Source organism: Sardina pilchardus, chromosome 4, assembly GCF_963854185.1.
Source record: "Sardina pilchardus chromosome 4, fSarPil1.1, whole genome shotgun sequence".
Taxonomy (NCBI): Eukaryota; Metazoa; Chordata; class Actinopteri; order Clupeiformes; family Clupeidae; genus Sardina; species Sardina pilchardus.
The window spans coordinates 23,999,451-24,025,403 of record NC_084997.1 but is presented as its reverse complement, the minus strand read 5'-3'; the positions used below and the strand labels follow the sequence as shown (position 1 = coordinate 24,025,403).

General features: G+C 44.8%; 1 protein-coding gene across 2 annotated transcripts in view; it reads right to left on the bottom strand.

Annotated features, from left to right (window-relative positions):
• Positions 1-14,486: 14,486 nt before the first annotated feature.
• Positions 14,487-25,953, bottom strand: part of rab3gap1 (RAB3 GTPase activating protein subunit 1) — a 46,889-nt gene continuing 35,422 nt past the window's right edge. The window contains exon 25 of one of the 2 annotated variants that reach the window (XM_062534727.1): positions 14,487-14,601. The gene's annotated coding sequence lies outside the window, so the exon portion shown is untranslated. Of the gene's footprint in view, positions 14,602-21,836; positions 22,119-25,953 lie in introns of those variants that run through there. The other variant, XM_062534726.1, reaches the window with a different exon arrangement.

The following is a 25,953-nucleotide window of genomic DNA, read 5'->3' as shown; positions in this document are numbered from 1 at the left end:
GGGGGGGGGGGGGTATCTCTGTCTTTGTATTTGATCAGCTGCCCCCTACAGCCCCCAAATGCACCCTCCCACCAACACACACACACACACACCCCGTGACTCCACCGGCATCGACAGGCAGCTGTGATGGACAGCTTGAACCAGATGAATCTGGATGAGATGTCAGTTAGCCCAGTATGTAAGGGGCCCGGCCCACGTCTCACCTGGATCTGGGCCACATCTGGCATGAGTGTGGGCCGAGGTTTGGGCCCATCCCACCCAATCTGTTCCATAGTGCAGTCTGGTTGCAGCCCTGAGGCCTGGTTGGGTTGTTTGTCTTATGCATATGGGAGGTGCCAAAAACAGGATTACAGCATTTGCGAGTCATCACATCCCATAATCACCACTGATGTGCCATGAGGTATGACGGAGATCTGAGATACAGCCATGCATATGTGATTAGGTGCAGGGATTTGAGGGGAATTTGAATTAGAGACGGGATAAGACGCTTATGGTGGTGACTGACTGTTGACCTGAATGGTGCTGCTTTACACCTTCAGAGGTTTCACCTCACCAAAGGGGAACGCACAGAGCTCACCTAAATTATGACAACAATAACAACAATAACAATAGTGGAGGTCGTAATAAAAAATCATATCTTGGGAAATGTATTTTCTATTGCCTCGAGAGAATATTTTGTGTTTGATTTTGACTTATTGAGATAGAGGTATGGGGGCAGAAAAGGTGAGCGAGAACTGAGAGGTCAAGAGAGAGGAGGAGAAATAAGGAAGACAACGTCTGGCTGAAGTATTGTTTTGATAATATGATTGATGACTAATATTTAATATACTGTTATATTCTCGTTATCCCTATTTACTCGTATTTATTCACCGGTTAGATCATATTCCTGTGATGCCTCTCCACTTCAATAGGCATGCGCTGAATACCGAGATTAAATCTGCTCATTTGAATGTTTGATTTCACACAAGCTGAAGTATTTCATCTATGTGTGCCATACAGCGCTCGGTCCTCAAACATAATTACAGACACACATGGAGAAGCAGTGTTTTCAACAGGGGGACCATTTATTACATCCTCTTATGAGTTCTTTCATAGCCCGCTTTAATGTGGCTGAATCGATGGAAATGTTCTCAACACAGATGATGGGGCTCGGTGTGATGGAGGTCTAATCACGTCCCTGCGACCTAACTGACATTTTCACGCCCGCTCCTCCTCAGCTCAGAGCAGTTACTAATGAACAGGATGTGTAATTTGGGGAGGAATTAAGGGACTCCATTCATTCATGAGCAATTCTTCACGACCATTGGAGCCCTCAAATGGACATTTTACTTGACGGGAAGCTGAGAGGAAGATTTGCAGGCAGGGGAGCTTCTCTTAAATGTATTCTGTGCAGGTGCCTAAAAGCTAATGAGATTTTTGTCTAGATTCTTCATAGGTGGAAACACAGCATCTACTTTGTCAATCAATGTGGAATTAGGCGGTCTTAGCCAGTCCTAAGATGCTTGTGGCTTAGTTGCTGTCAATGAAAAAGAATAGCCCTTTATCATTTGTCATTATGGAAATAGAGATGGGCATGTATATTTATGAACATTAGAGCAGAACATCATCTTTGATGCCGTGCCTTTTTATGACTAACACTTCAATCAAACCACAGTTTAATCATAATAATGTGGCATAACAAGTATCTGTTGGGATGTGTGGGTGGATTTTGTCAATAAAATGAAGGAGAAGCATGTCAAAGCGACAGGCTGGCAGGAGTTTTTACGAGTCTTGGAATTCAATATAATGTGATCATGGGTCTTTGAGCAAAGCGCAAAAAACACTGCTTAAAACCCAAAAGAGAATAGAGCACTGCCTTTACACTGTCTGTTTGACCTGTCTGCAGGTCTGGGACGCGGCGCGGCTGCCTTCAACAACACGGCATCGGTTATTACAGTTTTCCCAGCTGGCCCACAGCATCGCCACTGCGCGCTCCGTGTTCTTGGAGAAATCACTTTGCTGTAGCGCGGCGGCGGCGCGACCGAGAGGTATCATCAGAACAGGAGCAGCTCCTGCCCCACGGCCGCTTGGGTAGGTCCGCTCACCCCCACACTATCCCCGCCTGGCGTCTCCCGGTTGACCCCTCTCTTCTCTTCCAAGGAGGGGGAAAAAAAAGAGATCAGGTATGTTTCTTTCTCTCCAGAACAGGGGTAGAGAGAGTTTTGTCAGGGGGAGGAGGGGGGAGAGGGGGCGGCAAGACAAGGGAGGATAAAAATAGACTTCATTTCTCCTCTATTACAGCCTATCGTCTGTTGCTAGGCAATGGTATCAAATTAACACTAATTATCATTTTATCACACTTCTTCTTCCCTGATGTTTTTCTCCTTACTTGCGCTTTCTCTCTCTCTCTCTTTCTTTCTCTCTCTCATTCTATCACTCTCTCTTTCTCTCTCCCCCTCTTCCTTTCACTCTCTGTCTCTGTCTACTTGCAAATGCCTGAATTGTGAATTAGATCATTTGCATTGAAGTACTGTCGACAAAACCAGGAATCCATTTATTAACATACTGATGTTCAGGAACAGTTCATTCGCTAACAAAATTAAGGTGATTAAGGGAGGGGGTGGGGGGTGGGGGGGACTCCAACATTCATTTTAAATATATGAGTTTTCTCATTCACATTGTAGGCTGATAGCATTTGTCTCTCAGCGTGGCGCATGAAAACCTTCAGCCTGGGCCATATGGACCGTGCTGAATGCCAAAACGCAGCGCCGTGCCAAAAACATAAACAATTGCAACCGTCTCTCTCTCTCTCTCTCTCTCTCTCTCTCTCTCTCTCTCTCTCTGTCTCTCTCTCCTCTCTCCTTCTCTCTCTCTTGAATCTGCATTTTCGAAAGCGCACTGCACTTTCTTTCTGATATGTTGTAATTACCAGTGCATCTTGCATTGTGTTCCATGTCTATGGGCTCGCTCAAAAGGGGGAGAACCACGGTGATAACACTCCCTTTTTTTGTTTCCGTGCAAAATAAGCTCTCTGGCTAATTAGCTGAATCGCGCTGGCCTGGCATTTAAAGAGGCATCCAGATCTGAGTATGGCGGTAAAGCAAGGGACGAGAGAGAGAGAGACCCCCACTCTACACCCCATCTTGGGGGTTTTTGTGGTCCCACCTCAGCCCCCATTTTTTTCTCCCCCCCCCCCGTCATTGTGGGTGATTTATTCTTGTGGAACTCTGGCACCAGCTTAGGCCACTGCTTGGGGGCATACTCACATTGTTCCAAACCTGCCCATTGTTTCCTGGTGCAGGGAGTAATGAGCGCCTGCCGAGGAGCCGAGCACATCGGAGCTGTCAGAGTGAAAAATGCGGGAACAGCGCTCCTACACACACACACACACACACACACACACACACACACACACACAGAAATACACACTCTAACATACACACAGAGAGAGAGAGAGAGAGAGAGAGAGAAAGAGAGGGAGCTTCAGACACAAATGTGCACACACGCAGAATTCACCAAGCATCCAAAAAAGCACCGCTCGAAGGCTCTCGTTAAAGAATCGGAATTTGCAAAAGAGCCTCTCTCCAACACACACACACACACACACACACACACACACACACACACACACACACACACACACAGGTTAATTCTGGGAGACATCTCCAGCAGTGGAGAGGATGCAGCCAAGGAAATTACCAGATTCTCAGATTAAAGAGTAACGCATCCTTTGTTAGTTCACAGCACCTTGACTTGCATGAATTCTTTTCCAGAACATTTTCTCTGTTTCTCTCTCTCTCTCTCTCTACCTGCACATCTCCTCACCTTGAGAGCTCGCTCGCTCGCCTTTGATTTATTACTTTGGAGCGGAGAGTTTCCATCTTCCTTCCCCCTGAGTTGTCACCGCTGTTCTATAATTGGGCGAGCCACATGACCAGCCTAGCCAGGGTTTTCAGCTGTGCAGGAACCCACGTCTATATGGGAAAATTTCGCTCCCTTTTCCCCAACCCTTGTCTCTGTTTTGCGATTGGCAGGGAAAGTAGGACGGCTGGCTTCTACACTGTCATTAATTGTTCTGCCCTCTCCTTCTGCTCTCCAACAAAAGACGAGAGATTAAAAAAAGAACTTGACAGAGAGGGAACGGGTGGAATATGACGCTATACCCCCGTTTCCTTGGGTCTCTACGAGATCCAGTGTAAGCTTTCAAACAGCTGTGGGACACTAAGCCCGACTGTGTGTGTGTTTGTGGTCTTTCACTGACTTTCCCAAAGCACCAATGCTGAGAGAGTGTCCTCATTGTGTGAATGCTGGTCTCAAAACATCCCTCGAGTCCCACCTTGACCTTCAGGTGACGTCCCTCCAGGTTTCCCCTGTCTCATTGTGTCCACTTCTGGAGAAGAATGTTCTAGAAATAAAACTGCAGGTGTAATCAATCTCCTACGCTCTTAGCCTATTTAGGGGACGCTTCTCAGAACTACGCGCAGAGGGCTAATTTCCCCCAATATCTCCAGAAGACATGTCAACACTTAAAATAGTTCTTTGATCACTGTTGAGTGACTGGCTCTCATGGGGGAAAAGGGGCTTATTGGTCAGGGACAAATGAATACATGTGTGGATCCGTGATTCATCTGATATTCATAAAGTAAAAAGAGACGAAGAAAGGAGTTTTCAGAAAGAAAAAAAAATACCACAAAAGGGAAGCACAGAAGGGGTTTTAAGTTTGTTAAAATGAGGATAATGATTTCTTGTCTCACAAGCCGCCACTGCCAAACAGGGCTGAATTCTGTGGTTCAATGGACAAAGCTGCAGTCAGACATTGAGCTGACATCATAGATACAGAAGCAGACCAGCGGTGTAATTGCAAAACATGTTTTCCTACACCACCGAGTCTTTGTTCATGCCATTTTACCCCGAGTTTGGTCTTACAACAGTACAAGTAAGTGACTAGTGACTACCATGCATTAGTTGGTGCACACTGAGTCAGTGTGGAGGCTGTTGGATGGGTCACTTGCCCTATGGTTCTCTGTACAGGCCATGATGTCACTGCAACATAATGGTTCTCTAAAGAACCTCAGGTTCTTTGATGGATGTTTTGGTGTATTTTCTTCTGGCTCCTGGACAAAATGAAACAGAGGTCAACTCACACATGGAGAATGAATGTATTTCCTTGTCCCTCCATGTCAACTCATAAGACATTGGGGCCTATACTGTACGTAAAATCACTTTCAGATCTTCATTTTGGTCTTTGTCAATAATAACATGGCTCCAGTAATAGATACACTGAAGTATTGAAAAGAAACCAGATGTTGACAAGAGGTGGCTGTTTCGTCTGTGCTGTTTGTTCATCTCCTACTCCCTTTCCTCCATGACGGAGTGAGGTCACTCTTTTCCCCACATGAGCGAATTTCCTCTAGAAAATTCGCTCTATTCTTTTTGGCCACTGAGGAACTTTTCCTGTCTCCTCCCTGTCTTCTCTGTGCCCAGGGGACATCCTGGTGGAGACCAAGGCTGGGCTGGGCTGGGCTGGGCTGAGCAGGGCAGGGGGATGGTGACAGAAGGAGACTCAGATGTGCGCACACCCTGGCAAATCCATCCTATCTCTCCCGGCACGCTCGCACGCGTGAGAGAGGGAAGTGGCAAACGCTGAAACACATTTCCACCTCACTGACAGCTGCCTGCAATCACTCACAGACCCCAAACTCAGACAAGTCAGTCTCTCTCTCTCTCTCTCTCTCTCTCTTTCTTCATCTCTCTCTCTCCATCTCTCTCTCTCACACACTCTCTCTTGCTCACTCTATCTCTTTCTCTCTCTCTCTCCATCTCTCTCTCTCACACACTCTCTCTTGCTCACTCTATCTCTATCTCTTTCTCTCTCTCTCTCTCTCTCTCTCTCCACTCCCTCTCATTCTCCATCGCTCTCTTTCTTTGCCTTTGTCTTTGGCACAGCAACAGATTGCGTGCTTTAACACCCCAATTAAGGACCAGGGGAAAGACATAGGCAGGGAACACGTAATGAGCAGCAGTGTGCTGTGCTGTGTGCAGCCTCCTGAAGGGATGTGACAGCTTCCAGCTCAGCCCCACACCCCCTGCAACACCCCCCAACACACACACGCACACACACATCCTACCCTCAAACACCCTCACACACACACACACACACACACACACACACACACACACACACACACACACACACACACACACACACACACACACACACACACACATCCTCAGCCACCATGGCCACCCCTTTGCCTGTCATTAGTGGCCCGCAGCCTCAGCTGAAGCCACCTGCACAGTGTGTGTGTGTGTGTGTGTGTGTGTGTGAGTGTGGAGGTTTGGGGCGTGCGTGGCAGGCGTCCTCACCGCTGTGCCACGGCTGGTGACAGGCCCTGAGCTGTGGGAGATGTGGTGGGAGAGAAGGAGGACTACGGGGAAGAATGTTCCAGAAGATGTGCCAAAATGCACCATTTTTTTTTTTTTTGCGCATTGATTTTCGTTATTCCTTCACTGAGAATGTACAGTCTATTTTCAGCTGCTAGGACGCTGTCTACATATCAGGCTATAACAATATAGTATTACCATAGAACAGATGATAACTGGTCTATATGATTATGTGTTTCGTACTTAATTATGAGTCATTGAGATACATTTTGCCTGAAATGATTTCCAGGTATAATGTGCCTTCCTTGCAGATGTAATTAATGTTGACTTTTGAAAGAGATCTCTGATAGATTAATCAGTGCAATATAGATCAGAATGTGTAATATTCCATTAAAATACAAAATGTTCCTCTTTGATTCCTACTAAGCCGATGCTTCTATATGGGAAATTGCATGAGGCACAATGTCCCCAGTGTATATTGTGATAACAGTGGAGACAGCCAACATGTGTGGGGTTATCTGTAATCTTTAGAGCAAGAAGCCCTGTTCCAAACTTGCCATCATTTATATCTTCTACAGCTCATTAGTGAGTTTTATAAATGTGTGTGTCGGAGGATTTAAGAATTATTTGTGACTGCTCTGGAAAAGGATAAGTGCGCAAGGCTCTGTGAATGGATGGACTGGTTATGGCTATGCTTTATATAAGTGCGTAAGCAATGTGCCCTGGTGTGTTAGATAAGTGGGTGAGTGCTTAGGCGGTGTACAGAAATAGACAGAAGAAAAAGAAAAGGAATGGCCAGATGAAGTCCATACTACACAAGCACTACATACTGCATATATCTGTTCAGGTGATCACTTGTGTGGGCTCTCTGTGTGCATGAGTGAGGGTATGAGTGAAGGGCCTCACTCTCACCCCAAATTCTCAAAATATATGTCTTCAATCCATGCAACTCTGACATTCAGTTGTACTACATTTGAAAAGCTCTGCTATTGCTGCAGTAGAAATCAATCTTTCAGTAAACAGATGCCAGAACATAATGTGGCAGCACTTATGGCTTCATTTTCGACAAATCATGAGTTCTAACCTAAGATTTTCTCCCCCACACATGAAACAAGCGTCTGTTCCGTGTCTCCCTGACCAATGAGTTTGTTGCGAACAAGGAATTGGCCACCACAACAACGCCGACTGCGACAAAGAGAAGGGGCACCCACCTAGTGCTTTAACGCTCCTCACCTGTCGACCAGGGCGCACGATTCTCCTCCCCGCGCTCACGCAGGCACACGCAGGCACACACAGGCACACACAGGCACACACACACACACACATGTGCGTGCAACCGCACAGGGCCGTGCGCAATCAGCCGCGTCCGCAATTACCAGCACCTGCAATTAGCGGCGCGCCGCGCGCCCATTGTGCTGGCTGTCTCGGACTCTGTAGCCCACTGATTGCCTAATGAGAGGTGATGGAGGAGGGAGCGGGGACCTGCCACGGATGGGAAGCCGAGCGTGGCGGAGCAGAGCCTGTCAGACACATCAGATCCCCTGTTCAACTCTCAGCCCGGAAAGGAGCTCTGCAATTACTACCTTCACACGCCGCAAAGCCCCAGTTCAAGATGGAGGTGGTGGGGGTGGTGGTGGTGAAGGTGTGTGTGTGTGTGGGGGGAGAGAACGGGGTTAAAAAAAAAAAAAAAAAGTTTCGACATGGCCAACCCTATCTTGACAGAGCAGTGAGACCTCTGAAACCTGTGATAAGAAAAGCAAGGGTTGTTCTGACGAGAAGTCTGTGTAATGTGTACATGGGCTGCACTGGTTGAGAAAATGAGAGAGAGAGAGAAAGAGAGAGAGGAAAGAGATTGAAAGAGAGAAAGAGAGAGAGCAATAATGAGAGCTTTGAAGTACAACATATTAATATTCTACAAGTAAAGGGATGTGAGAATAGATAAGCATCTGATCCACTTGTTTTTCTTTTCACTCTACAACTTGAGTGGGTGGGAATATGCCCTGATGAATACAAGGTCACACTTATTGTACTTGCCTGCATGATTGGAAAAGATGTTTCCTCCTTGAGCAGTCAAGTTGAGGTAGGATTTTAGAGAAACAATTTGAGTCGACTTTATCTAACGCGGCGCCACGGTAGCTGTCTCGCTCGTCAGCGCGACGAGGTCTTTTTGAGTAAATACTTACACGCTCTCGGAAGTTTTCAAAAATGGTCGCCGAGTGTGGTCTCGAGACGCGCGGGGCGAACGAGCCGTGTTTTATTAGTGCGGCGTGCGGCGTGACGCAACACTCCACGAGACACACAGTTCTCCGCCACTCAGGGAACTAATCTTCTTGACACGGCGTTAATGGCATGCCAGGAAGGTGCGAAGGGAAAGAAATGAGAAGCTAGCAGGGGAAAAAGCGCCTCCTGTGCCGTGTGCAATCTCACCTCCCCACGCCTACATTGTCACACTCGCACACATTCCTCACCTCCAATTAGTAGGAAAAAGGACCTAAATTTAGAGTCCCATGAACTCTCTGAATAGAATTGAAACATATGGAGAGGGGTGGCAGAGTCGAGGAGGGGGTGGGGGGGGGTGGGTGTTGGTGGTGCAGGCTTATGGTGGGAATGGTGTGAAAGCTACTCATCTGCATACAGAAACTTAACATTTAAAAAAGCAAAAGCGTCAGCCCGCCAACGAAACTCTTATTTGAATTTAACTGTGAGATAATCGAGCAAACTTGCGAGGGGTCAGTGACACTATTAAGTCATGTTGAAATGAGGGAGGCTTTGTTATTGCTGCTAGTGGCTGTGTAACAAATGTTTATTCGTTCAGCTGGGGCATTAAAATGGATGGGTTTTGTCTGTTGCTGTGCCCATCAGGACTGATAGCACGGTGAGCTTTCATACGAAACAGGTTGATCATTGATTTTCTTTCAATAAAGAACCCTAAATAAATCATAGAAATCAAAGCCGCTCCATCCCATATTGCTTGACTGTCTCCATGGTGATAGCTTTGGGCCACAGAGCCACTATATGCATTCTGCTCAAAGTGAGAGAGAATGTAGGAAACTGAATGACCTCAAATTGATTTAGAAAAAGAAACACATTGACCATTCATCTCCATCTAAAGACTTCTCTGTGAGACTGTTGCTATGGGCAATGGCATTTTTCAATGTCTACAATTTTATGCAGGGCCAATTGCATCTGGTCGTATTGCAATTTGAGAGTTTCCCTGGCCATTATTCATACACTACATGCGCCTAAGTGAGGAGGGTGTTAGAACATTGGATGCATTCAACACAACATTATGCATCGCCTTTCACATCTTTCTTATTGGATTAAAGATGATACATTTACATGCTAGTTTTGGTTGGCTCTCAGTGTTGTGTGCATACACACTGTGAGGTGGAATATTTCAAAGATTCTCATGAACTGTTTTGCTCTCATCGACTATGTGGCTCAAAACTATATCTATCCTTTTGACATTTCATTTACTGCCTGCCTTTATTCATGCATACATAGACTAATCATATCAATGATGTCAATAACATGTTTAACTCAAGTACCACTCCTTTAATTCCTATCACAGGGCAAATAGCATGTAACGAATGGACAGATATTTTCATCAAAACTTTGCTGGCAGGAGCTCACCAGCATTTCATTTCTCATTAGCTCAGAAAAATATATAAGGCCTTGCTTCCACGTTTAGTTAATTACAACATTGTGAAACGACTCATCGTCCAATGATGTTCCTTTTAAATCAGTGAGCACAACAGCTCTCAAACCAGCAATGACACCACAATGTTCCGCCTACCGCAAATGTCTCCATAATACTCATATCCGTTTTGTACGGTGTTGTAGGTGCATCAGTGCAGCAAATAATTATGGGTTTCGCATGCGGCGTGTTCAGAATTCTGCAGTGGGATGATGGGAGTTGTGACCCTCCACCGAGCGACCCCGCCGCCACCCCAAAAGGCCCAGGCAACACTGGGTCACCCTGTCCTCTGTCCACTGGTGAGAGGACATCTGTTTTCTTTGTCAGGCTATCGGCCAGAAGCCAATGAGCCAGTTACCCCAATGACCACTGATGGTCACGGCTACAGCAGGCTTCGTCACTGCCGGACTGCAGAAAGTGGTGCTGCATTTGGTTTAATTCCAGCAGGGACAAAACTATATGAATGTATGTACGTATGACATCAGGCTATTAACATGCTAATTACATTGTAATTAGCATGTACTTAAAGTAAGGTTAAGGAAAAGATTCTGAACTATCAGTTTATTTTTTACGCATCTGATCTTAATTAAAATCCAAGTACAGTAGCTATGGAACAATTCTGAAAGCGCTGAAAACAATAAGAAGTCATGTGCAACATTAACTACGACAGAGTACACACCATAATATCATTAATTATAAAAAGCAATGTCGTGAACTTTTTCTGTGTTAAATTAGCACAACAATTTTGAGAGAATATCTTCAATGACTCATTGTTATTAATAAAGCTTTTGGGCACCTTTGAAACCTAGGTTCAGGCTGAGTACACTGAGCTCAGGAGACCTATAAAAACAAACAAGAATTCTCATTAATCCTAGACAATATTATGTTATAATAGTATTGTCAAATTTCCTATTAAAGAAATAAAACTCAGGAACATTAAGTACACAAACTTAGAGGACTGGCATCAGAAACCCTAGCAACAGCGCTGCGTGAGATATCACAACTTCTATCATTAAGGTTTCATTTGCTGAAATTTCTGTTTGTTTAAAGTTATCACCTTCACTGGTGTTTCTTTCATAATACCTGAATTGAATTGGCACAAATCATTCAAATCTGAGTCAAAAAACTCTAAATATGATTTGTCTATCATAGTGTGTCTATTTGTCCGTTATATGGTAAAGAAGATAAGCACTGCAGGCACTTCAACCAGCACCAGTGGCAACCCAAGAGAGGAGAGATTTGTTCTGGAATGGCAGTCATCCTTTTCCAGAGAGAACCCCTTCACACATGCTCACTATGTGCAATAGACCTATGGCATGGTGACCTGGCTTTAAATCATACCCATTAAGCGATATTTAATATTCAGACAGAACCACTACTTGGAGTGTCCACAAAGCCTGCACCGAAAAAGGAATGTGTGGGATTGGGAATGTCTTGATTCTCAAGTCACACTGGAACAAAAGGTCTGTTTTCCGATCCATTCATCCACTTCATCAGCCCACTGAAATATCACTCGCTACCGTTTTGCTCACAAGAGTTCAAATATGGCCCTGCTGCCGTAAGTCTGCGGTCATACATATACTATCAGTTCCAAAGGAAGGCATGTTCCACCAAGCTTTTGTCAGCATAAGGGTTGTGCGTTGTTGCTATGTAACTGTGATTGAGTCCTGTCACAGCTTAAATTGAGTCACTCAACCGGTCTCCCTCAACAAGGACCTGGTTTTAATTAAAGTCTTATTTTGGTTGTTTAGTGGTTGTTTGTAGCCTGGGTGTTCCCATCCTGCCTTGCGCTGTGATTTCATTCACGCTGCTGAGGCAGTCTGGAAACTAACACCCAAATTTTCGCCTGATGTTGGCAACCAATCACAGAACATGGGAGAAAGCAAGACCATGATGAGCTACTGTATGCACAGATGCATTTGATAGACATCCATGGCGCCCAATGAACGGATGGGCATTTTTTCAAATAAGAGAAAATGAATGTCTGGTTGCCAGACCATGTCTCATTTGAGAAGTGGTAGGCGCTAGCCAGGCTAGGTTGTTTGTGTAGGCGGAAGAAAAGGACAATTTACAAAGCATGTTGACAATCCCTTTCATCCGACAATTCTAATTACTGTTGTTGTTTTTTTTAATTAGTCATGCCAGACATCTCATAACTTTTGCCTTATTCCACCTTCTACAAGTGGTCCAGCTAAAGATATATATATTGTCAGTCTCACGCACAAATGCAATGAATCCCAGTCTTGCCGCTTCCTCAGCTTGGAGGTGATTGCACCTCTCTGAGCGTTCCCCCGCATGGATTGCTCTCTGCCTGCACTTGGCTTCTGATGGGTGGTATTTCTGTTTCAGGTCACTTGGTTATATTATGTCGGCGAGCGAGAGTGCCTTGGTGCTTTGCCCTTGGCTTCAGCATTAGACAAAGAATAAAGGTGACTTCCATCTCATCCCTTTATATTAAAGACCTTTTCACCCCCTCGCTCAAAAAGGCTTATTGTGTCCAGCAGGTAGGCTGATGAAATTTGACTTCTGAGTCCTGAGCTGCTTGAATGTGTCAAAGCAGCCGGCAATATTAATTCGGAGATGTCAAAACTAGGCGAGCCGCGTCGAGGCAATGACCCCTCCCCTTGTCCACATTAATCTGCCGTGGCGTGAAAGATCTGAGAGAGCACGCCACAGAGTTCAGGGTGTGTTTTTTTACGACTGACGCGTAAAAGCAGCTCACTGTAAGCAATTTACACCTCTTAGTGAGCACAGAAGTTTTTCAATCTTGGCACGTACATTTTCAGAAGTATGCTGTATCGAGGCGCATACATTTTTGTCCATCTCGATGCAGATGTGAAAACTTCCAGGAAACGGCAAATAATATTGCAAAGTAAAAAGTTATGAGATAAGGGAAAATAGGCAAGTGAATATTCCAAATTTGTAGAAAATTAGTGTTTTCTATGGTCATTATTGCCTGGGGGTTCTGAGTCCAATATTATGTCCCCAAAAGTTTTGGGCAAGTTTTTAAGACAGTTAAGTACTCTGCACTGTGAAAGCAAAAGTCTGCAAAGTTAGTTTAGGTGACATGCCGATGTCAGAGAAAACCTGAATAGGACAGCCTTTTTTCTTTGTAACTCTCCCATATAACAACCTCATCTTAACAACCTGGCAGTTGCTAGACACCTGATTAGACCGTCCCTGCTGCCGTGGCAACCCTGCAACTCTATTATATTTTTAACCTGTGGTGAGACAGGTGGGCCCCACTGTGTGTCAATCACCAAGTTTTTCAAACGCAGGTTGATGAGCCCAAGTTGGAGCCGCTCTTCTTATCGCCGCCTTCCCGAGGTGACATGGCCCTTTGGAGCTGTCCGCGGACGGCTACCGCAGTCAAGGCCTCAGCGGGAGATTCGCCACCTTGATTTGCCGGATCTTTTTCCATCAGGTGGTAAACACACACACACACACTCACACACACATACACTCATGCCTATAGAGGCGTGAAGAACATGCAAAAATGCTGCCCCAGTGCCTCTTGGGATTGAATGTCTTCCTGATCTGTCCATTTGAGGCACTCTGTAGCCTGAGAGAAGGCTGATGTTTGGAAAATCTGAATACGGAATTCTGTCCTAGGACCTGTCAAAAAATATATATATACTGTATATATATATATATATATATATATATGCCCGAAGGATAAGGACATTCTCACAAGCCCATTTAAAAATTTGAATGGGTCAGCTATCCGCCTACCTCCTGCTTAAGCAACTTTTCCACTGTTATTACACGCGTCTGGATGTGCCAACCAAAATGTGAGTTGGACATGTATGTGTGTGTGTATATATACAGTGCCCTCCACATTCATTGGTACCCCTGGTGAAGATGATTGAAAAGCGGTATAAAAAATATTGCCATACTATCTTTCACAATTAAAACAATGAAGAAAAATCCAACCGTGAAACAAATTTATTCTGAGAAGAAAAAGTTATTATAAAGACGTCATATATGTCTCTGGTCACTTCATATATACAGTATATATATATATATATAATGCATACTCTCAGAATATATATTTATTCTACAAAGGAAAACAAAAACAAAAATATGACATTTATCTCAATCTCCTGCTGGCAGATGTAAGCTTGTGTGCAAGAGTGAGCTTGACCAATTTTAAAACAGATGACCAATTTCAGACGATGGAAGATCCCATCTCTGCTGTGGCCTCTGAGCCTGTGCCACTAATGACCAGCTTTTATCTCTGTCTGTGCGGCGCACAGTGTGCGCCGTCGAAAACAAATAAATAAATAAATGCCGCCTGAATGAGTTGTTCGCATGTCGACCATTTCCTGGCGGTCGCGGTGAAAGGAACCGGCGTCGAGGGAGAGCCGTATCCCAAACTCAAATGACATTTGAGAAAATCCATACAAGTCTCTGGCCTTTTGAGAGCTGACATGGGGTGAGGAAGACAAATTGCAGCATTTCCATGGTGCAGCAGAGAGTGAAACGCCAACGTGCACCTTTTTGTTTTTCCTCCATGAACGCCGGAGAGAAACATTCAATGCCTATAGGGAGAATCAGGGAGTGTAAAATGATTAAAACCATTACGGGTTGAAGGCAAGCACTGGGAAGTCCAGAGCTCAAATGGGATTTATCGACGTACACACATACAATATCTGAGAATCAGTATAAAATCCACTAACACTAACTCCCTGACAGTAATACCACCACATTCAACTTCAGCTGGAAGCTGGATGTGCTGCAACTTATTTTCAGTTTATCAGAATCTGAACCACAACACTCATAGAAATGGAGCGTCTCGTACTGACATGGTTTTAAAGATATTCATCTCACTTCCACGTTGTTTGTTCAAAACCCCTCTCACCTCTCGGAGGGATTTTCATAACTTTGACACATGCATGCACAAGCTCCTACTGACACGAAGGAAAGACTCTTGTCGCATTTTATCAGCTTTTTTCTTCAAAACATGGAGGGAGGAGGGAGTGTGAGTGTGTTTTGTGTGTGTGTGTGTGTGGGGAGAGGGGGGAGAGGGGGGTCGTAATTCGCAGGCTGTCAGTCCAAGGTGCATGTCTCCACATCAGCTGTGATTTTCACACCTGTTCACTTGGTTCACGGAGCGCCTCCAGAGGAGTGTCAGCTGGCACGTCTCCCCGCGGGATGCTGGGGAGGCAGCGGCGTGTGCGACTGCCTCCTCATCTCCAGAGGTCTCCCCACAAGCTTGCTCTTGAATAGCGCTTCGCCATTACGCGATCATGTCTCAACAGCATGTACTGCTCCTCTTGGAAAACAAGTGAAGTCAAAGGGATCCAAAGACTATAGCCACTGTTTGACCACATAGGAGCTAAGGTACATACCGTATTTTTCGGACTATAAGTCACTCTAGAGTATAAGTCGCATTTTACCCCCGCCAAGGAGGTTATGTTTCATGTTTGTCTATTTGTTTGTTTCTATGTTTTGTGAGTGATCCGTATCATAGAAATGTATTTCACAGCATACAGCATCAACAGATATTCTTTGGCCTATCCAGTCTTTCCAGTCCAGTTGTCTTTAAGTTAATGTTTCAGGGGTAGGCCTGCACAATTGTACAGTTGGGCCTATACTATAACGGCTCTGGTTATCACAAGTCTAGAATTATTCAGAATTTCGGAATTATTCAAAATCATGTTAAATTTCATGAGTCGCACCTGAATATAAGTCGCAGGGCCAGCCAAACTAGGGAAAAAAGTACGACTTATAGTCCGGAAAATACGGTACAGCATGTCAAACGTTTGGTTTCCACATTTCATCTTTTGTTGTCAATTTCAGACATAGCAGATGACCTTATCTTATGTTGTAGGTCAGCATGGAGAGATATGTCACTCTAGAAATGAAAGTAGTCCCATCATGGCTGTGGATAGCTTTAACCTCTATCCACCTATCAGAGAATAATATTGTTTAGATCTAACCATGTGTAGGGACATGCCTTCTCTGTCAAGCTTGGGAGCAGTGCTCGAATTACGTGGCTGCAAGAGGAAGCCGAGCTCCCATAGAGTGAGGACTGGCTCCCATGAAAGCAACAAAGTCAAAAATCTGAGGGGGTCTTTCATATCTGAAGCTGTCTACCATATGTGCCATTGCAATTTCATCTTAAACAACATTCATTGTCCATCCATGTGCGGTTTCTTACCATTAAAGACGTTAAATTAGAATAGGCTGTAGGCTATACGGGCTGTAGCAAGGGGACAGTATGGGATGTTTGAAAAGAATACCCAAACCGTTCATCACAAATTTTAGCGCTGTCTGTTTGGCGTGAGGAAGTTCGTGAACGTCAGAATCAGACTGACATCCACTGGAAAAGTCCACGCCACACTGACATGACTATTATATTTATGCACAATAAATTAATCGTTTTTGTTAATGTCATGTAGAACTAATGTTACAGAGTCAGCTGGACTACACGATAGCAAGATGCATATGAAGTCAGTTGCACTTAGCTGGTCGGTAACCTGCAGGAATTGGTATGTTTTGTTTCATGTAGTGTATACAGTATTTGATAACATAGACTTGTTATAGGTTATCTGGCCTTTTTATATATAACCTTTTACTGTATGCTAGATCGAAGTTGTATGCCGCTAATAAGGATGATGATGGGTGCTATTTGCCTAATAAAGATGTTCTGTTAACCAAGAAGCAATGCAGCTCGTTCAGCTCGGAACATTAATTGTTTGTGTAGGCTAACAAAGATTCTACAGTGCTTCATATTTGCGTAAGAGAGAGAGAACTTTTCCCCCACCATGAAATGCTGGGAAATTGCAAATTTTAACTCTGAAATGTAAAAAACCACTCCCCAATGCTGTCAAGAAAGTAGTCATCATTGAAGGCCTGACCACTGGACGCATGGTCCGCCACTGATGTGCGGGGTGTGCCAACTTTTTATGAAATGGTAAAGACAAAAAGGAGCACTGCTTGGGAGTGAATCATATGACCATACTTAAGCAATATGACACGAGTGAGAGTGAGATTGGATATCACCACGACTGCAACTCCTATAGGCCTATGTCTACGAGGCCGAAGGAAATTGCAGCCACGGGGACATCTTTTACCAACTCCACAACCCCAGCAATATGGCGGCCCCATTCACGTATGCCATCTATTAGAAGTCGACAGACAATGCAGTATCTTTCTTCCTAGTATCTATGATCACAACACTGAGAGCATGGTAGGCCTATTCACTTCGAGTAACGTAGCATTGTCTAGCGTTTTTAGCAACACAGCAACATTGCCAGCCACTTTTACCAACACCAACGGATAAACAACACATTCCTCGATATTCCAGGGTGCAGCCATCTTTGTTGGTCTTAAGAACTCTTCGCTTAACTTGATCCATCCTCTGGTACAAGATCATTTCTCATCAGATGACTTGAAATGGGCGTTATTTTGTATAACTTCTGTTTTTCCGACAACTGACTCAAGATGAGTAGCCTACGATGGATAACGGGATCACACAATATGGTTCGCAGTCTACAGGATGGCTGTGTCCATATCTTTACTGTCAATGGCATCAATGGAATCAACTGTAAACAAGCTAACTGTCCATGCTATCGCTGTTAGTTATTACTAGGCTATTGATTATTAATAGAAAGTAAAAGTCCTCCACCCACAAAAATAGTTCTAATCTGTAGCCTTTTCGTTTACAGGTTCTATCTGACATTTTTGTCAAAATTGAGCAACTGACATATTCTCATTCTGTGAGGTGAGGTGTTTCTTTTAGTTGTATGCTTTTGGGGCATTATATCTAAAGAGGTTTGTTCCGTTCATCAGTATCTCAACTCTATGGAATTCTGAAACTTTGAAGCTCAATATCTCAGAACTACTCAGAACATATACCTCATCATTCTATAAGGGGACAAACTGTTGTATAATTTGTAACATATCATACTTCTTCTCCATATTAAATGGACTGTTACGGGGTTGCTGGATATATACCTTTAATGAAGAATAAGTCTGACAGGTTCAGAAGTCCTGTGCAGGTAGAAGCTGCAGATTAAATATGCTGTGGAGTCATTCCAGTCACATTGCCATCTCAGTGGGTTCTCTGTGACTGGCCCAATTTCTCAATGTCACTCTGTACCTACCTGCCTGCCTGCTTCCCTGCCTGCAACCGGAGCTCAAACTGGTGCCCTAGTTCATGCTTGCCTTGAGCGGTACACAGCACATACAGTGTGTGATCTGGATTGATTAATTCAAAAGAGAAACAAGGAGAGGTCAGTCGTGAGAATGGCTATATTATCTGTCTCTGTATATATCTTGCCTATTTTGGTACACCATTTTTGTTTTTATTCAAGTATAACAGAAAATAATTCAGGACCTGAATGAATGAGACCTTGAATAGGCTAGGCTGTGTATTTCAGAACTGAAGGCCAAATTTTTAGCAGAAGAAAAATTCTTTCAGGAAATTATGAAAGGTTTTCTTGCTCAGACTCAGACAGATTGTTCTGTATTGTAAAGAATGACTGCTTTAGGCATATGCTTTGCAGTATGCCTCACTAGTGTATGAGCAGTGGTCTTTTAAGTCAAATGTACAACCCAGCCCAAGCCCAATGTGATCCACATATCCTCTTTATACTGCTAAGAAATAAAAGTGTGGAAATCACAGGGAGAAAATGCAGGCAGCCACTGACTGCGCCGAACAGACTGCAAGCATGTGCTCCCCTCGCCGCGGTGCTTCGAGGTCACCAAAGGTCGCGGCGTAACGAGCTGGCACTGACCCACGGAGTCAGTATCAGCCCCACAGCACAGGCATCAAAGAACCGGTGTCAGCACACACACCCGCCAGGTACACACACACACACAGACACACACACACACACACACACACAGATAGGAAGGGGGAGAGGGCTATGGTGGTGGTGGTGGTGCAGCAAAGGGAGTGAAAAACGAGGGGGAAAATGGTCAGATTCCACCAACACAAGAGAGAGAGAGAGAGAGAAAGAGAGAGAGTAAAGGGGAATACACAGAGTAGGACCCCAACACAAAGTCAGTGGTGGTGAGCGAGCCCACCTCTTTCAGCTTGTGTAGTGCACCCACCGCAAGCCGACAGCTATTCCAATTAACACCCCAGAACCCCTGTAGATGTCCTCTATGGCTCGTGTCTTCGCTTGCTCCCTCCTTCAAACACCACCACCATCACACGCCGCGGCGAATAGAAGGATCACAGTTCGGAAAACTACTTTTCCTTGCCTCCATCTCAACTGCCGCTTGCTTCCTTGCTTGCTTGCTTGCTCTCATAAGGTCATCCTTAATGACTCTTAATAGCACCGCGCGATCGCCAAGGCAACACAGGTTTATTTTCGTAACTGCACTTTTCCTCGGTCTCAGCAGATGGCTGGCCTCTGTCTCAGTCGTATCGGTGAAAGAGACGCCCCGTGGGGGGTCTGGCAGATTCCGTCCCTCCCTCCCTCTGTCCAAAATTACAGGGGACCGGAAAAATGGAACACCATGAAAGAAAGTGAATGGAACGGCATGAGAATGGAGAAGCGAGTCATTTGTGTTTTGGGCTGTCACTAGAGATTTTGCTCTCATATCTTTAGTTGGGCAGCTTTTCCATTGCACCTGGATTGATGTAAAAGTTCTTTTTTTTATTTTATTGTCACTTGCCCGTCTGTATGTGTGTGCGTGTGTGTGTGTGTGTATATATCACAAAAATAACTGAATATAATTGTAATACCTTTGGCAACAGCTTTTTCTCTGGCTACAACATGTACTTTTCCGTTTCTCTCACTGTATGTGCACATATCAGGGGCCCATTATACTGTACATGATTTCGACCTGCAGGTGAGATAAAAGAAAATGCAATTGTGAGGAAGTTACTGATTACCTCTGTACAGCTGCGAACGTGCAAATCATAATCACTTTGTAGGTATATAATTACAGTTGCATATTAAGACATGGAATCACCTCTCCATCTTACCCCTAAACCTACACAACATATTCAAACTGATGTATCTACGGCTAATGACAGGGGCAGGCAACCTCACAATCGGAGATATGTCCCATTATTCCGGAGTGCCAGAGCCCGGGCTAATGAACTCGGCAGTCCCTATTGGCACATCACTTCCTCTTACGTTTCTGACACGGAGCACATGCAGTTCTGCTGATTGTGCACATCCCTCAGGCTCTTGAAGTTGTCACATCAGCTGCCGCTCTGACAAGACCTGTCGAGCAAAACATCATCCTGGCAAAATGTTCCTGCACCTGCTTTGTTTCCTGCTGCCATTATGTCTCGTGTACACCCCCTTCTCTCTCTCTCTCCCTCTCTCGTTCTCTCTCACACATACACACCTAAACATATTCTTCAAAACCCATCATCATGAGGCCATGCATTGCCTTGGTGTTGTCATCATAACCCCCCACTAAGAACGAGGCAAGAAGCTGTGGAATCTTCTTCAGTTTGCACACACACATCATGGCTGTTGAAAGTAGCGGAGTTGTGGCGTGTGGCGGCTGCTCTTGGTGGGCGGATCTGAGGCGGGTGTGGGCTCTAAGCTCAGAAGGGACCAGCGCTGACATGGGAACACATCTCAACTGACAGGGAGAAAAATGGAGGCAGAGGAGCTTTATACCTCTTTAGAAGTCGGCTGAATCAATTGAAAAAAGCGAAAGCTGAAAAGAGCATTATTTGGTAGTTTTCACATGACACGCCGAGATGGCACATCATCTCCTAGTCAAGTGCAGCCTGGAAAAACAAGCTGCTGTTACATGCAACTGGATTATGCTAATCCAATATGTATTGTGCATACTCCAATCCTCACACACATACACATGCGCACAAACATATTTTAGATCATTAGAACAAAGATGAGTACATGTCACTAATGAGATTACCGCAGGCAGACAGAATCAAAGACTAACCTATAACGAACCCGTCACAAGTCAAGACTGTCGACGGCGTTTCCCCAGTGCCATTCATTTTGGCCTCGCGTCGACAGCGTGCATCGATCCGGACCCTTGATGACACCGAAAATGCCTCATGCTCACTTAATCTTGGCTAAATGACTCGGGCTGAACTGCACAGAAAAGGTGTGTAGGTGTACGTGGCATCTGAGTCAGTGACCCGCATCGATCGGCCATTTGTATGCAGCCGAACGCTGAACGGCTGTTATTTTTGTCGGGAGCGAAATTGGCTTTTCTTTTTGCGTGTGGGCGTCTGTGTGTCATTAGGGGGCTCACTCTCTCTCTCTTTCTTTCTCTCTCTCTCACACACACACACACACATACTCTCACTCTCTCCTCACTGCCTACTCACACTGAAAAAAAACGTGGCCCTCTGAAGGGTGGCGTAATCCTCTTGGGTTAAGACAAAAATGGGAAGTGCATGGTGGGAGGATCTGGTGAAAGAACTGTTGGAGGAGGCCTTCGCAACATAGACACGGAAATCGTTTGAAGCACACAGCACCCGGGGGCTCCGAACTGGAACAGACTGTACTGGGTGATTTTGAGCTTTATCTTCAAGTGTGAAGGCTTCAGTCCATGGGCACCAAGATTTTTTATAAAGTTCCATCAGCAAATATGTCAGTAGATCCATAAACACATTGGGTAGATTTGTAGATTTATCAGGCTAATGTATTCTGGCAAATCTAATCACTTAGGCTACAACCCAAAGGCTAAAATTGTCTTTCTACTCTGTTGTGCCTCTCAAAATATGTTTTATTTGATATGTAAATTAATCCTTTAAAATTATCAAGGGTATTTACAACAATTTACTTTAAAAAAAACAACAAAACAAAAAAAAAACAACATCAATTAAAAGGCGTGAATCCCACTTTAGCTGATTTCCAGATGAGAGTTCTCCAAGGAGCGGCTCCATATGGTCTCCAAGTCAATGCCTGAAGAACACCACCACGTTTCCCTCCCTGAATCAATTTGCACGTTGTCTGTGCTTCTGCTGTTCTTCCTTTATGCCTCTGGTTCCTGCACAAACACCTCCCGCCTGGCCCCTCTGCCCTCGGCCCCGTCTGAGAGGGGACACGCCTTTCATGTCGTCCTTTCATCCAGACAGCCCTCTGCTCCCACCGCCTGCAACCTGCGCTTTGAAGAACAGGACACACTCCCTTTCATGCGATTACTCAGGCAAGGCAAAGTAAGCTAAGATGGTGTCATCATGTTTGATTCTTACAACTGGGGTTCTTGCTTTGTGTGTGTGTGTATACTAGTGAGATGTAAAGCAAGCAAGTCAATTCCAATTGAATGTTTTGACTGTACATGAGGGTAGCTGGAGTGGAGCTTCATAGTTTGTGAATGGAAATGGCAGGCAAAATGCTTGACACATTTGGCTGTAAGTTTGAGCCACTGTATTGCCATTTTCCTGATTTGTATCCAATAAATTATTCTCCAAATACAGATATGGTAATGCTAATTTGGCAGAAGATTATGGAGGATAGACACTGATTAATGTACAATTCACTAGTACAAGTATAATGCTAAAAAAAGTCATGGAAAGACATGGAAAAGTCTCCAACCAGTCTTCAGCGACTTGGTTCTTACACTAGCGGAATTGAGACAAATTTGTTTTGTTTTAGAGGAGCCTTCCATTAACCCTGTGAAACGGTCACAGAGTATGCCAGAACAAGGGACGGATATACACTAATAACCAAGGTGAAATGCCTTTTAATTTTAGAGTTGTTTACCCAAGGTATTCAGATCTTCTCTGGGCTGTGATTCCAATATGTGGAGAGGAGTATAATATGCCGCCCACAGATTGTTTGCTCTTCCAAGCCTACAGCAACCAAAAAAAAAAAAAAAAAAACAGGCCTCCTGGAACTTGTGAATGCCCAGCTCAGGGAGGGATGAGGACTTAATCCACTGCCTGAAAGGTAAGAGGCGTCTCATTGGTTATTACGTTTCCAAGGGAACAGAAACAGGCTCCCCCAAGGCGAGAAGGTTCTGCTGAAGAGCCAAGTGAACGCAGGGGCTGCGGAGACCGCTTGAACCCCTTTACGGCTACGCAAATCTAGAGCCATTCACCGACATACCCATGAAGGGCTCTTTCCCCCTTCCTCTTAAAGAACCGATCGACAGAGTTACATCTCGTCCATTTTTCCAACAACCCTCTTGTGCACTGTTGAGATTCCATGGGGTGTGTTGGGGTTAAAATCATGTGAAGAATGGAGTGGCTGAGTAGTACGATGAAAGGCTGCCATGAGCAATCAAAAGACTGAGGGGGCCCGTTTAGTAAGTGCTACACTGGCCACAAGGTGCTAGGACTAATGTTAGTTACTATGTGTGTTTCAGATCATTTAGTGCCCCAATGCACCACGCATTACACACAAGAGGCGATGTTAATGCAATGTGTAGGTGTGGTGTGCTGACCCACCAAAAACCTAAGCTCAATCCAAATAAAGTTGGAAAGATCTTGGAATAATCCACACTCCACCATCAGAAATTCTTTTATATTACGGTATGAAATGGTAATGTTTTTTTTAATATACAGTATACTATATACTGCTATAAAAGGCTTATGGCAGAACTGAAACATCTGTGTGGTTTCATAACAGTGATGGTCTTTCCCTGGCCGCAATTTCTATTTGTTATTTTATGTGTAGATCTTGTAGATTAGTTTGATGCATTACAACCGAAACGCTAAATCTACATTAAGGTGGTTTCTCATCAGCCCACTGTGCAGCTTACTTTGAGGATGTAGAGAGTTGTGAGAGTAAAAGGTATTCTAATTTCATATGGTCAAAAGCAGCTATTTACATTTAAGACATGAAATCAATATGAAAATGCACAGTCGCTTCCTGTGTATTAACCACAATGTGTATTTAAACTGCATGACGCTGTTTTATGCAAATAAAAATAACACATACTGTCACATGTATACACATTACGCCTCCATGCATTGACCTCATAGCTGAAGAAATGCAAAATCAGTGTAGGTGGGTGATGGAGACTGGACATTTGCCTGACTCTTTTTAAGTAACATCAAAGCACACATGAAATGTGCTTTATGTTTAGCTACTGTATTCCCTCTTGACTATACCTTCACGCCTCCAAATAAGCCCTGGCCACCTGCGTTTGCACCCTCCGTGGAGTGTGAAATAGGCCTTTAAAACCGAAAAGGAGAGATGAGATGACGATGATGTGGTGGTCACACTCAGCCATCGAAGGAGATGGCCACCAATCAAGAGTAACAGCTTTCACCTGCCCAGACCACTCAAGACATAATGCAGGAAGAGACGAAAATGTTAGTGAAAATGAGTCAGGAAATAATGGGCCACACACAAAAAAACCCCGGAAACTTCAGTGTTTCCTGCCAAGGGCCCTCGGTGTCATCTGCCTTTGTTTTGAGGCCATAAATTAGTCTTTGATTAAATCTAGGTATCTGCCAGCCATCTAATCATGCCTTTTACCCAGGCAGTGATTCATTAGGGTGGAGACTCAGGCTCTGTTTCCATATATTCACCAATCCAACACACATTTGTTGTTCAAACTCTCCTAAGCATAAAAAGGAAGAGACTGAGGGAAAACAAGAGAGGTTGGGAGCCCATAAGGTTTGAATTGAACATGCTTGGGTGTAATTATCAGCATGTTTCCTATTCCACTCTTTCATTGTCTCTCCCTGACCACTGATGCTTTAGTGGATTACGAGGAACACCCCCCCCCCCCAAAAAAAAGGGAACGAAAGAAATATGTACACGGAGGGTGGGGGGGGGGGGGGCTGTGCAAGGAGGGGGGTACATGAAACAGATTCTTTCCCTCCTCTCCTCCCGTGATCTCGTCCTTTGTGTTTGGAGAGGATAAATGATTTTGAAGCTGCGTGGGAGCCACTCCCCCAGGAAGCCGACAGCCATGCCAGCAACTGACAGAGGGACAGCGCTCAGCCGGGGACGCGCTTGGATGGATGGATGGAGGAGGAGGAGGAGGAGGAGGAGGAGGAGGAGGAGGAAGAGAGGGAGGAGCGGCACCCAAAGAGAATGAGCATTTAGTGTGCACGGAGGTGAGTGGGCGTCGGTGCTTATGAGCTAGACTAGAGGGACTCGTTTGGAAAAAAACAGGCTGCGAGGAGAGAAGGAAGAAGAGAAGGAGGAAGAAGAGTGGGGGAGAGAGAGAGAAAAAAAAGAATTGGCGGTAATGCTCTTTAAGCCCCTAGGCCAATTGAAAGGAAATAGGATCTGAAGACCCTACAAAACTGGCATCAATTTCTTCCCGAGGTCCCACTGCTGACAGTGGGTGGACGCAGTTTGTAGTTCTGTTCTGAAAACCCCCGAAATTTACCCTCTGAGAAAAATCAATGACAGCCTTGGTGTTGTTTTTTTTCTTCTTCTTCTTCTCCTTTTTTTTGGCTGCTAAACCATCATATCACAGAGAACAAGGCCAAGTTAATGAATATCATTCATACCGAAACACGATTAACCAGCTGTGGTGGAGGGCAGTGGGCCGCAGTGCCCTGTAAGATATTCTGTTCGGAGAGAGAGAGAGAGAGGGAGTTTTTTGGATTGTTGGGGTTTTTTTTCTGAGGGATTAGGTCTTTGGGGAAGTGTTTGGAGAAGGTGCAGACTCCCACTATAACCCCCTTTTCGCTCTTTTGTGGTGTGCCTGCCTACACTGCGCTGTCTAATTATAGTGCTGCTGCCTAGCCCGAAAAAAAAAAAAAAAGGCGGATCGATTTCTGCCTCTGCCCTCCAAAGAGACGAGACCCCTGTCTTCCCGAGGAGGCTCTCTGGCCCCCGGGGCAGCGGACCCGAGGCTTTGTGAGCCGCAGTGGGGTTCTCCCCATAGGCCAGTCCTGACTCCAGCAGAGCAACATCAGATCCACATCTTATGTGATGCTAGCGGTCGATGCAGTCAAAGCCCGGTGCATTAGAGGTAACAATGCCTTTCCACTGGGCCTCTCCATTGGAATTTCACCACTCGATATG